The following is a 13,581-nucleotide window of genomic DNA, read 5'->3' as shown; positions in this document are numbered from 1 at the left end:
GCGCTATAAACAAAAAAATTGCGACAATTTTGAAAAAAACGCATTATTACTTTTTGCTATAATAAATATTCCCAAAAAATATATAAAAAAACATTTGTTTTCCTCAGTTTAGGCCGATACGTATTCTTCTATATATTTTTGGTAAAAAAAATCGCAATAAGCGTTTATTGATTGGTTTGTGCAAAAGTTATAGCGTCTACAAAATAGGGGATAGTTTTATGGCATTTTTATTAATATATTTTTACTAGTAATGGCGGCGATGAGCGATTTTTATCGTGACTGCGACATTATGGCAGACAGATCCGACACTTTTGGCGCTATTTTGGGACCATTCACATTTATACAGCGATCAGTGCAATTAAAAATGCATTGATTACTGTGTAACTGTGACTGGCAGTGAAGGGGCTAACCACTAGGGGGGAGTGAAGGGGTTAAGTGTGTCCTAGGGAGTGATTCTAACTGGGGGGGGGGGGGGGCTGTGTGTGTGACCGCTCCCGATTAAAGGGAGCTGTGATCAGTGTCAGTGTCACTAGGCAGAACGGGGAAATGCTTGTTTACATCAGCATTTCCCCGTTCTTCCCGATTGCGGGTATCCTCGCGGACATCGAGTCCGCGGGTCCCGTGATCACACTCGCGGAGCTCGCGGCGGGCGGGCGTGCGTGCGCACAAACTGCTTCTTAAAGGGCAACGTACAGGTACATTAATATGCCTGTACGTGCCCTTCTGCCGACGTATAATAGTGTGAGCTGGTCGGCAAGCGGTAAAAGTGTTTCAAAAGACCCTTTCTCATGGATAACAAAATGTAAGCTACACTTACAGTACAGTACTTATTAGTACCAAAGTTCAGTCATATTTTTACAGAATGACATAGCTTTGGCCCCCAATATACAGAGCACGGCCCCTTGCAGAATCATACAGTACAGACCACTGTTTCCCTTGAGTCTGACATGCCTGCTCTATCCTGGAGAATCAATGTACTAACCAGGAGGACACATAATTTGAACTGAGATCATTATGCTGCAAAACGTCCTAGTAATCACATGGGCCTCTCTAGTTAAAGTTAGACTTTTACATAAATGATTTATGATGCAGATACACTCCAGACATTCCCACTGAATACAAACTGTACAAATCAGCATGAAATTCCTGTAAAAAATGTACTAAATGAGCATGAAAAGGCACATCAGCTGCATGAAATGAACATGAAAACCGCATGAAGATCAGTGATACCCTCATCATGTAGCTCGGAAAGCACGTCAGGCATTATGACAACCACGTGGATACCTTATCGAATCTTAGCTTTAAAAGCATTTATTTATTATCAGGCCCAATTAAATAAAAAAATAAAAATATTCAATGTAAATGCATTTAACCACTTGACCTCCGGAAGATTTACCCCTCTTCGTGACCAGACCATTTTTTTTGCGATACCTGCTATATACCTGATATATTAAAGGACAAACATGTTATACTTACCTGCTCTGTGCAATGGTTTTGGTGAAAACCTTCTACCTTTATAACCACTTTAAAGCGGGATCAAAATGTAAAACCAGATATTCATTTCCACATTGCATTTCAAATATTTCTAGCCTATTCCTTTTAATCTAAATGATATTAAAGATTGTAAACTTACTTTGTGAAGATCCCCACACATTTACTTCCTTGAATTCTGTGCCACCCAATCACTGTGCCCTGTGAGTAGGCACTGCTGTCCATTTCACAGAGCCTGTCTTCTGAGATGCTGAGGGTAGGAGTTTCAGGAGTCAGTACAGGAATCGCTGCTTACAGACAGCAAGGTACCATGGGATATGTAGTCCTTTAGAAAATGAATGTAAACAGCAGAGGAGAAGCTGCAAAGCATGCAGGGAATCCAGGAAGTTGTGGAAAGAGATGGCCAGCAGACAGGCAACACTCACAACATGAAAGAAGATTTTTCAAGTAAGCTTACATTAGATTATCAAATATACTTATTGTTTGTATAATGTATTGTTATTACAACTCTTAGGTTATGAAATTAACGTGTATGCTGTAACTATATTACAAAACATATTACAGCGCACACATTCAAGAATGACATTTCCTGCAAGGCTAGTTAAAAACACCTGAACATATTCAAAAAAATACGGGGGTTTTCTGAATATGTTCAGGTGTTTTTAACTAGCCTGCAGGAAATGTCATTCTTGAATGTGTGCGCTGTAATATGTTTTGTACTGTTTGTTGGTCTTATAGCAGCACCATCTTGAATTTAAACGCATTTTAGGGTGTGCCCCTCGAAATATGTTTTTGTATGCTGTAACTATAGATCTTCTTGAGCCCTGGTTCACACTTATGTGACACGAAAGCAGCACCACTTCCAGTGCTGACTTTGTTGCACCACTTCAAAACAGCTTCAATGCGGCTTTACTGATAAGAAGCATTCCTGTGCGCCTTTAATGGATCAGTGTTTTTTGTAACCCTCACCTCTCCCCCCGGTTATGCTTGCTGCCTAAAAACTTCCTACCAGGCACATTCTATTCAACCTTGAGCAGTACCAGAAAGGAGTGTTCCCGTTCGTTTTTTTTGCATGATTTTGCAGCGTAAATGTGCATCAGACATGCCCCAAAGTAGCTCTAGAACCTTTTCAGTCATGGAGTGTCACCTGTTTTTTTCCAGTGTGCACTGTGCCGCGTTTGTAGCACGTTTTGTCATGCGGCAAAACACGCATCTGCTAATCTGGATCGGGGTGTCATTAACAATTAGGCTGAGGTTACATCTGCAAGCAACCCAAGCAAGCGATGCGCATTTCCAAAATGTACACTAAATGCGTGCTTTTTGTGCGGGTTGCCATGCATACGGAAACACGCAGGTGCAAAAGCAGCCTAAATGGTGACGCAAGCCTGACGCACATTACAGCGTGTTTTTGAAATGCATGGCAAAGCGTGCATTTTCTTATGGGTTGCCATGCGTTCAGAAACACGTAAATGTGAACGAATGGTAACACAAGCACAACGCGCGTTGCCGACAAAGCATGTGTTTTTTATGCGGGTTGCCATGCGCTCGGAAACACCCAGATGTGAATGTAGCCTAAGTGACAGCGCAAGCATGATGCACATTGCTGCACATTTTTGAAATGCATGACAAAGTGTGCATTTTCTTGTGGATTGCCGTGCGATCGAAAACGTGCAGATGAGAATGCAACCTAAATGGTAACGCACGGGTGACGCACATTGCTGCTCCTTTTAGAAATGCATAGCAAGATGTGCATTTTTTTATAGGTTGACATGCGTTCGAAAACACGCAGATGCCATGCATTTTCGTGACACAAGGCAATGCATGTGTTTTCTTGCGGGTTGCCGTACATTCAGAAAGGTGCAGATGCAAACAAACAATAATGCATGTTGTGATGTATGTTGCCACCTGTTTTTTCGAAATACACGGCAAATCGTGCATTTTCTTACGGGTTGTCTTGCACTCAGAAAGGTGAAGCTGTGATCAAATGGTAATGCAAACAGGACGTATGTTCTGCAATGCGCAGATGCGAATGCAGCGGAAATGGCAATGCAAGCGCGACGCGCATTTCTGCACATTTTCCAAACGCACAGCAAAGCACGCATTTTCTGTGAGGGTTGCAGCGCGTTCTGAACGCAAGTTGCAATGCGCATTTCTGTGCGTTTTGGAAATACCCAGGAAACGCTCAGAACGCATGTGTTCTAAAAAATGTGTTGCGTGTTTTTGTGTGGGCTACCACGCAGTTAGAAACACACAGGTTTGAACGCAGTTATTTTAAATCCCGCTTGCCACGCGTTTCCTGAAACGTGGCAAAGTGCATTGCAAGTGCAATTTGACACAGGAGATAACGATGTCTCCAAAGCCAAAGATAGGGCCTGGAGTGGCTGTCTAATGCCTTTTTAGCATCCGGTGAGAGGAATGAACGATGTCATACATTATCAGCCTGTGTTTGCATATTCAAAAAGACTCTCTGGATGTTAATGGACTTTAGTGGCATAAAACCAGATTGGTCAGAATGTATTACAGTAGTACTCTATTTGTTTAGGCGTCCAGCTAGTATCTTGGTAAGAATTTCCACGTCCATGTGTAGCAGAGAAATAGGCCTGTACGAATTTGGGTCCGCAGGGGACTTACCAGCTTTTAAAAGTAACACTATGGGGGTTATTTACGAAAGGCAAATCCACTTTGCACTGCAAGTGCACTTGGAAGTGCAGTCGCTCTAAATCCAAGGGGTAGATCTGAAATAAGGGGAAGCTCTGCTGATTTTATTATCAAATCATGTACAAGCTAAAATGCTATTTTTTTTTTTTCTTGCATGTCCCCCTTGGATCTACAGCAACTTTACTTCCAAGTGCACTTGCAGTGCAAAGTGGATTTTCCTTTAATAAATAACCCCCACTGTCTGGATATGGAATCAGGGAGACAGCCTCTCTGCAAGGCAACCCGGTACACCTTCAACAGTTGTAGGGCTAGTGTTGCGGCATAAAGTTTATAGACCTCAATTGGTAAACTATCCTCCCCTGAGGCCTTACAATTCAGGAAAGAGGCAATTGCTGCTATTAACTCTTCCTCCATGATAGGGGAGTCCAGAGAGCGCTTATGCGACAGTGAAAGCTTCGGTAGAAGAAACTGATCCAAGAATCAAGTAAGCTGGAGCAGAGAGGTCCGTGCCTTAAGCCTAGTACACACTTAGGGCTGCAACTAACGATTATTTTCATAATCGATTAATCGGCCGATTATTTTTTCGATTAATCGATTAATCGGATAAAATCATAAAAAAAATCGTAATGTGCCATTTTTTTCTATTCCTCCCGGGGACACCAATGACGGGGCGCTATTCCTCCCGGGGACACCAATGACGGGGCGCTATTCCTCCCGGGGACACCAATGACGGGGCGCTATTCCTCCCGGGGACACCAATGACGGGGCGCTATTCCTCCCGGGGTCACCAATGACGGGGTGCTATTCCTCCCGGGGTCACCAATGACGGGGCGCTATTCCTCCCGGGGTCACCAATGACGGGGCGCTATTCCTCCCGGGGTCACCAATGACGGGGCGCTATTCCTCCCGGGGTCACCAATGACGGGGCGCTATTCCTCCCGGGGTCACCAATGACGGGGCGCTATTCCTCCCGGGGTCACCAATGACGGGGCGCTATTCCTCCCGGGGTCACCAATGACGGGGCGCTATTCCTCCCGGGGTCACCAATGACGGGGCGCTATTCCTCCCGGGGTCACCAATGACAGGGCGCTATTCCTCCCGGGGACACCAATGACGGGGCGCTATTCCTCCCGGGGTCACCAATGACGGGGCGCTATTCCTCCCGGGGTCACCAATGACGGGGCACTATTCCTCCCAGGAACACCAATGATGGGGCACTATCCCCCCACCCCTCCCAGGAACACCAATGGGGCACTACCCCCCCCCCTCCCAGGAACACCAATGGGGCACTATGTCTATTCTCCTCCCACCCAGGAAAAGCAATGATGGGGAACTACTACTCCAGGCACCCCCCCTCCCAGGAACACCAATGGGGCACTATTCCCCCCCCCCCAGGAACACCAATGGGGCACTATTCCCCCCCCCAGGAACACCAATGGGGCACTATTCCCCCCCCCAGGAACACCAATGGGGCACTATTCCCCCCCCCAGGAACACCAATGGGGCACTATTCCCCCCCCCTCCCAGGAACACCAATGGGGCACTATTCCCCCCCCTCCCAGGAACACCAATGGGGCACTATGTCTATTCCCCTCCCTCCCAGGAACACCAATGATGGGGCATTCCCCCCCCCTCCCTCCCCAGTAATACTGTTAGGATGGTGCCCGGTCATAAAAATGTGCTGTTTTTACTGTGTTATTAGCTGCTACCTTTCACTATTAATGAGCAGCTCGGCTCTCCTCGCTTCTTGCCCTCGCCTCTCTGTTCCCTCGAGGCAGCGGGCAGGGCTGAGATCAGTGGGGATGACGTCTGCAAAGAGGAGGAGGGGGAGAGGTGTGCCGCGGACGTGCCTGGTCACAAACGGCGGCGCCGAGGACACAGGAGGGAGGATTTTTTCTCTGTTCCCTCGAGGCAGCGGGCGGGGCTGAGAAGATCAGGGGGGGGTGACGTCAGCAAGGAGGAGGAGAGGCGCGCCGTGGACGTGCGGCGGCGCAGACGTGCCTGGTCACAAATGGCGGCGCCGAGGACACAGGGAGGGAGGATTTAAAACGGACGGACAGACAGAAGGAAGGTGCGGACCAACTAATCGATAATGAAAATCGTTGACAACGATTTTCATTATCGATTATTATCGATAATATCGATTAATCGTTTCAGCCCTATACACACTAGTAGTTTTTTTTTTCGTTCAACCCAGAAGGGCTGAGCGAAAAAAACCCTGACAGCTCAGGAAGAGCCGCTATACTAATTATCTGACGTTAGTACAGTGACATTAGTACAGCCATTGGCTGAAAGTGCTGATTGGAAACCGATCGGCAGACCTTTTTCGGTCATGCCCCTTTGACAGAAGAAGGGACAGACGATGCCACCCGACATTTGGCCCGTGTGTATTAGGCTTTAGGCTGATATAAATCTGTACAAATATTGCACCAGCTCAGCCATAATCACCTTGGGGCAGTTGGTTAACGTGCCACTAGATGTATACAGTGCAGAAATAGGAATCGCACCCTGCTGTGCATTAAAAATTGGGGTCACAAGTTCCGCCAAAAGGCTTAGAAAGATGAGAACAATATCACAGACTTAAGAAAAAAACGGGTGAGAAAAGGGGTTGCCAAATATAACAGTTTATTACCAACCTGTGTGTGTTGTCTAGATGGACTTAATAATGTGGATCCTCAGTGACTGTCAAAATGGATTTGATGCTAGAGAGCATCTGTATACATACAGCGCACGATCTGGATACAGATCAGCACCAGTGCAGGGATCAGTGGTTGCAAGTTGGCTTAGATCACAACAGCGATCGCTGGCCACGTATGTACAATGCGCTGGCGGTAACCAAGTGAATGAGAGAAACACAGCCACCAGAGCAGCGGTAAAAACAAGGAAGGGGGACAAGAAAGTGAAAAAGAGAAAAAAAAAGAAAAAAAAAAAATCAATGGAAGAAAAAGTTTGGGACCAAGGAGTAATGGAGAACAAAGAGAGGTGTACATACATATGGATTAGTAAAGCAGGTCAATAAAGGGAAGGGAATGTAGAGGGGGGGGGATATCCATACTGGAGAAGGAAAATAAATGGAGAAATTAGGAGAAAATAATAAATAATAAAAGAAAAGGAAGAAAATAAAATTAATAATGAGAAATAGATGTAGATAAATGTAAAAGACAAACAAACAAAAATGAATAAAAATAAATGTAAATATAAAAATGAAAATAAGCATAAATAAAAATAAATGCAAAAATAAGAATATATATATATATATATATATATATATATATATATATATATATATATATATATATATATATATATATATATATATATATATATATATATATATACAGAATAATAATGATAAAAAATAAATAAAATAAAAATAAATAATGATAATATAAATGATTAAAAATAAATAGATACAATTAAATATAAAAATTAAATAAAAGTAAGGAAAAAAACAAAAAACATTTTAAAAGAAAAAAAAAAAAAAAACAGAAAAAGAGGAGAAAAAAAAAGATGAAGGGGAAGAGGAAGAAGAAGAAGAAAATTAGTAGGATGGGAAAAATTGGGGGGAAGGAGGGGGGGCAGAGGGCGCAAAAACCTGGGTACAAGAGACATAATCGACTACGTTTAAAATGAAACTCAAGGTTCATTATATGCAGGGAAAAGTACATTTATCTACATCTATTTCTCATTATTAATCTTATTTCTTTTTCTTCCTTTTCTTCTTTTTATTTTATTTTTCTTATTATTTTCTCCTAATTACTCCATTTATTTTCCTTTTCCACTATGGATATTTCTTTCCATTGCCCCCTCCCCACACACACACACACACACACGTCTACATTCTCTTCCCTTTCTTGACCTGCTTTACTAATCCATATTTATTTACATCTCCCTTTGTTCTCCATTACTCCTTGGTCCCAAACATTTTCTTCCATTCATCTTTTTCACTTCCTTGTTTTTACCGCTGTTCTGATGGCTGTGTTTCTCTCTACTCACTCATGCTCTTCACATTCACTTCTCTTCTCCACTCCCCTCTACGCAACCTGCCTAGATGGGTGGGGTCCACTGACTTCACACATTTTAATGACATCAGCGGCCCCAGCACTGCAGCGTCCCCTGATGCTTGGTTACCGCCGGCGCATCGTGCATGCGAGGTGGGCGATCGCTGTTGTGATCTGAACCGACTTGCAACCACTGATACCTGCACTGGTGCTGATCTGTATCCAGATCGTGCACTGTATACAGATGCTCTCTAGCATCAAGTCCATTTTGACAGTCACTGAGGATCCACATTAAAAAGTCCATCTAGACAACACACACGGGTTGGTAATAAACTGTTATATTTGGCAACCCCTTTTCTCATACGTTTTTTCTTAAGTCTGTGATATTGTTCTCATCTTTCTAAGCCTTTTGGCGGAACTTGTGACGTCATACCTGTCAAGGGGTGGGTGGATCTTTGTTTCTTGCTCTTTTTTGATTGGTTGATGGTTATTTAAATTCTTTTCACTGTTACCCCACGTTTATCACATGCCTGACGTCATACCTGTTAAGGGGTGGGTGGATCTCCAGTCTGGGAATAATAAACACAGCCACAGCTGCAGCCCTTCCTAAGCCTCACTAGTAAGATATGTTGGGCTGATGTCCCTGAGTGGGATGTTTACCTATTCATACAATGATTAGAGTGGTACCTTCAGTCAGTGTCACCGACAATACATTAACAGTGTCTGACAGAATGAAATATATTAGTATCAACTGCGATTGCAGCTTTGACATGTCATATGATTAAGTGCCAAGAGCCACAAAGGAAACCGTGTTCTTAACAAAAATGAACCTTTTACCATGGCCAACAATCGGTGGGGCCCAACAAAACATTTTGCATGGTACAATTTCTCTCTGCTGCATGTTGATATGCTGTTACTGAAAAAGAAAAAAATATGTAGTGTTGGTCCATTGCTGCTCTGGTCCACAGTGCTGCTCTGTCTGGCAGCAGAGATCGGGCTATTTTCACCACTGCTGCTGTGTTCAGCCTGAGTAAGTTGGCCCACCACGCGGGATCACAGAGAGGAAGAGGAAACTGAGCTGCTGTGGATTGAGGGAAGGACAGCCTGCTGGGAACTTTGAGTTGCAGGGAATGTAATCCCCAGGGAGACTGAGCCAGTACTACAGATTAGCTCTGCAACTACAGATCCCAGCATTATCAGAGCTCTGGAAAGGGGAAAAAAAAAGGAAGGACTGTTCCTAGGCTAGAGGAGTCACATACAGGACATGGTGGAAGGACACACATTGTATAAGAGGCTGCGGTTGGGTCAATTTGCCGCAGTGTCAGGGACACAGGGAGGCTGAGTAGCAGACGTTCCCTGGTCTGTGGGAACACTACTGTCAAACCTGGTATTGCCACCTGATCATGGAGAGGACGTCACTGAAGATGACACTGCTAAACCCTGGACGAAGAGCAGGACAGGTTAATACCCTAGGTTTTGGAGACTTAATTTTGAACAATCCAATGCAAAATTTGGGCCCCAACGTAAGACTGCTGGATCATTGCCATAGCATTGCCCTTTAGACAGGACCTCCCCAGTATAGGGATTAGGGGTCATTCTCTGTTCTGCCTGTTTATTATTACTTGTATACGTCAATATTTCCCCGTTTCACACACTTGTTTAATTAATTATTGCAGTTTTCCCATTTCTTTACTATATGTATTATTAGGTACAGTATATTGATGCAATAAATATCCACCCTTGCACCCTGCTGTGTTGAAGAGCGTGGTGCTGCTTGGAAAGTCATGGACACTGGGAACAGGGGAACCAACAAAACATCATCTCCTTCAAGGGTAAGCACTACACTCATAAAAACTCAGTTTACAAAACACATTCCTTTACATCAGGGGTCTCAAACTGGTGGTCCTCCAGCTGTTGCGAAACTATAAGTCCCATGAGGCATTGCAAGGCTGACAGTTACAAGCATGACTCCCAAAGGCAGAGGCCTGATGGGACTTGTAGTAACAGCTGGAGGGACGCCAGTTTGAGACCCCTGCTTCACATGCTTTTACTGCAGGTGGAATAGCCATATATACCTTGCTAATATGAATTAAGCTTTAAAGTGGACCTGAACTAAACTGAAGATTTGCTCTCTTGTTGGGAACATTTAGAATTATAAATTTTGTCTTAGCAGTGCCCTGAAAAATTAACCTTATGTCTTGAGTTTCTTCTGAAAAATAGCAGTAGTATATAGTCCTTTGACTACAGCCTTATAGTTCTATATCTGCAGCGTGAGATCATCTAAAGCACTGCTTCCTCTGACTTCCAGTCTCACTAGATTTGGAGTAAGACTCAATGATGTTACTGCTGTGCTGTTCACTGTTTTTGCTGGAGTGAAAACTGTACCTGAAAAGCTGTTTTTCAGACATCTCACTGCTTTTGATTCATTCATTCTGTGGATCTCTGCTTTCTAGATCTCTCAGGCTGCTTTTTAATCATTTCCCCAACCGGTCATCAGATCAACAGTCATCTGCTCTGATATGAAGAAAATACAGAATAAGGCATGGTAAGTCATTAATTAGGAAAAAATCTATTGCAGGGAGCCTACATACAATACTGGTGACTAGTCTTTTGCCATTTTTTGGGCACAGCTTTTATTGCATAATAGAATATCTGGACATAGTTCGTTTTTTTTGTTTAGCCAGCGAACTAAATGAAAAAACTGAACCGATTCCTCTATCCACACATTCGAGGTAGATGGGGCAATCCTCCCCACTGCACTATTGTTTTCTGTCAGAATACACCGATTAGTGCTGCAGCCTATTGCCTGCAGCGCTGATAAAGCAGCTGTAGAACAGAAGTCGATCAGTAGATTGGCTTCTGTTCAGCCGTAGAGGCCACACTTTGACTGAAATTTCTATTTCAATCTATGTATGGCCGGCCAGCTTTACTATGTCTCCTATGGTGCTTGTCAGCCTATTTTAGGAAGAAAAAAGTACACTGTTCTTGCCATGACTACAAATACGATGCTTCAGAACAGCCTAAGCTAGGATCACATGGCCTCTGCCTATCAGAAGAATTATTCAGTTGCCCCTGTTCTGTCTCTGGGACAACTAGCTAAACCTTCTTATCCCAATAACTGTAGATACCATATTTCTTTGATCTCAGTTTTATTAGAACAAGCCAGGTGAAACTACAAATAACAGAAATAGACTTCAATAAGAATAATATTGCATACAATACAGCATACATTGCATAAACAATTATATACAGTACAAGATGAGATAATAAAAACTTACTTTTTAAGTTCTCTAAGGGGTGATGGCGATAGATTGTAAAAGACATGACTTGCTTCCTGCAATGTGTTGAAAAGAATGGTGGATGGTTCACTTCCTGCCAAGATTCTACCGAGAATTCCGTGCTTGCTGACAACTTCCTTATTTACACATACAATAAACAATTAAACAAAACTGCAGCAATACCAAAAAGGAATGCTATATGGAGCCTGCACACCACATATGATTGTCTTAAGTAAATTACATATTTGGCATGTAAATTTAACAACAAGGGTACAAATAGCCAGTATAAAACATCAGCAAGACATCTGGTGGACAGAACAGCCCCCTTTTGTCTATATTGTCTCAGGCCTGGTACACACCTATGTGTTTTTTTGGTACTTTTTGCAGAAACGCACTACAGTTCATTTAACATGGCTTCCTATGGGGCACGTTCACATCTATGCTTTTTTCAGCCACTGTGTTTTTGGAAAGGGTCAGGGACTTTTTTAAACTCAAAACAGTGCTTTTTTGGTTCAACAGACTTCAATGGAGAAAGTGCAGGAAAGCATGTAGTGCGTTTTTGCCGCGATTTTACTCCAATTTTGCCATGATTTGCGTTTTGCATTTTTTAATCTGCCCAACAGCAAATTGGCCAAAAAAAAAAAGCATAAAAAATGCAAATTGTGGCAAAATCGCACGTGCAAAAATGCAAAAAGCACTGCAGAAACGATCAAAAGCAAACTGCAAAGATGTGAACCGAGCCTAAGGCCTGATTCACACCTATGCATTTTTAGTGCTTTTTGCATTTTGCAGATTTGCACTACAGTCCATTTAATATGGTCTCCTATGGAACACGTTCTGTAGTATGAATATGCAAAATGCAAAAAGCACTAAAAATGCATAGGTGTGAATCAGGCCTTAGGCTCGATTCACACCTATGCATGTTGCTTTTGAGCGTTTTTGGAGGTTTTTTTTTCATGCTTGGCACGTTTTTGAGCCGCGTTTTTGCCGCGTTTTTGCCGCGATTCGCGTTTTGCGTTTTTTTTTTTTTTTTTTTCATTTTTTTTTACAGTCTTCAAAAAAAATTACAAAAAAAATAAATAAAAAAAAAAAAAAAAAAAAGGCAAAAACGCACCAAAAACGCACCAAAAACGCTGCAAAAACGCTGCAAAAACTGTGCACTTGCGTTTTTGATGCTTGTCCATTGAAAACCATTACATGCAAAACGCTGCTTTTTGCATGAAAAAAAGTCCCCGACCCTTTCCAAAAACGCAGAGATACAAAAAAGCATTGATGTGAACATGTTCCATAGGAACCCATGTTAAAAAATTCCCGTGCATTTCTGCAAAATGCAAAATGCATCAAAAAACGCGCTAGTGTGAATGGGGCCTTAGGCTCGATTCACACCTATGCATGTTGCTTTTGAGCGTTTTTGGAGTTTTTCTTGTCATGCTTGCCACGTTTTTGAGCAGCGTTTTTGTAGCGTTTTTACAGCGTTTTTGCAGCGTTTTTGCTGTGTTTTGCATTTTGCGTTTTTTTTTTACAGTTTTTTTTAGACTGTATACAGTCTAAAAAAAAAAAAAAAAAAGCCAAAAACGCATCAAAAACGCTGTAAAAACGCTGCAAAAACGCTGCACTTGCGTTTTTGATGCTTATCCATTGAATTCTATTACATGCAAAATGCTGCATTTTGCATGAAAAAAGTCCCTGACCCTTTCCAAAAATGCAGAGGTACAAAAAGGCATGGATGTGAACATGTTCCATAGGAACCCATGTTAACATATTCCCATGCATTTCTGCAAAATGCATCAAAAAACGCGCTAGTGTGAATGGAGCCTAATGCCCCGTACACACGGTCAGATTTTCCGATGGAAAATGTCCGATTGGAGCGTGTTGTCGGAAATTCCGACCGTGTGTAGGCTCCATCGGACATTTTCCATCGGATTTTCCGACACACAAAGTTGGAGAGCAGGAGATAAAATTTTCCGACAACAAAATCCGTTGTCGGAAATTCCGATCGTGTGTACACAAATCCGACGGACAAAGTGCCACTCATGCTCAGAATAAATAAAGAGATGAAAGCTATTGGCCACTGCCCCGTTTATAGTCCCGACGTACATGTTTTACGTCACCGCGTTAAAAACGATCGGATTTTCCGACAACTTTGTGTGACC

At 42.8% G+C, this 13,581-nt stretch overlaps 1 long non-coding RNA gene across 1 annotated transcript; it reads right to left on the bottom strand.

Annotated features, from left to right (window-relative positions):
• Window positions 1-1,226: 1,226 nt before the first annotated feature.
• LOC141139222 (uncharacterized) lies at window positions 1,227-11,608 on the bottom strand. The gene is made up of 3 exons (XR_012243740.1): window positions 11,429-11,608; window positions 10,536-10,664; window positions 1,227-1,741 (listed from the first exon to the last, which is right to left on the bottom strand). It is a non-coding gene; the product is annotated as an uncharacterized lncRNA (long non-coding RNA).
• Between the last annotated feature and the right edge of the window lie 1,973 nt (window positions 11,609-13,581).

This window comes from Aquarana catesbeiana, linkage group LG01 (assembly GCF_042186555.1).
Source record: "Aquarana catesbeiana isolate 2022-GZ linkage group LG01, ASM4218655v1, whole genome shotgun sequence".
Lineage (NCBI taxonomy): Eukaryota > Metazoa > Chordata > Amphibia > Anura > Ranidae > Aquarana > Aquarana catesbeiana.
Note: the sequence above shows the minus strand (reverse complement) of the source record. Positions and strands in the feature narration are given on the sequence as shown.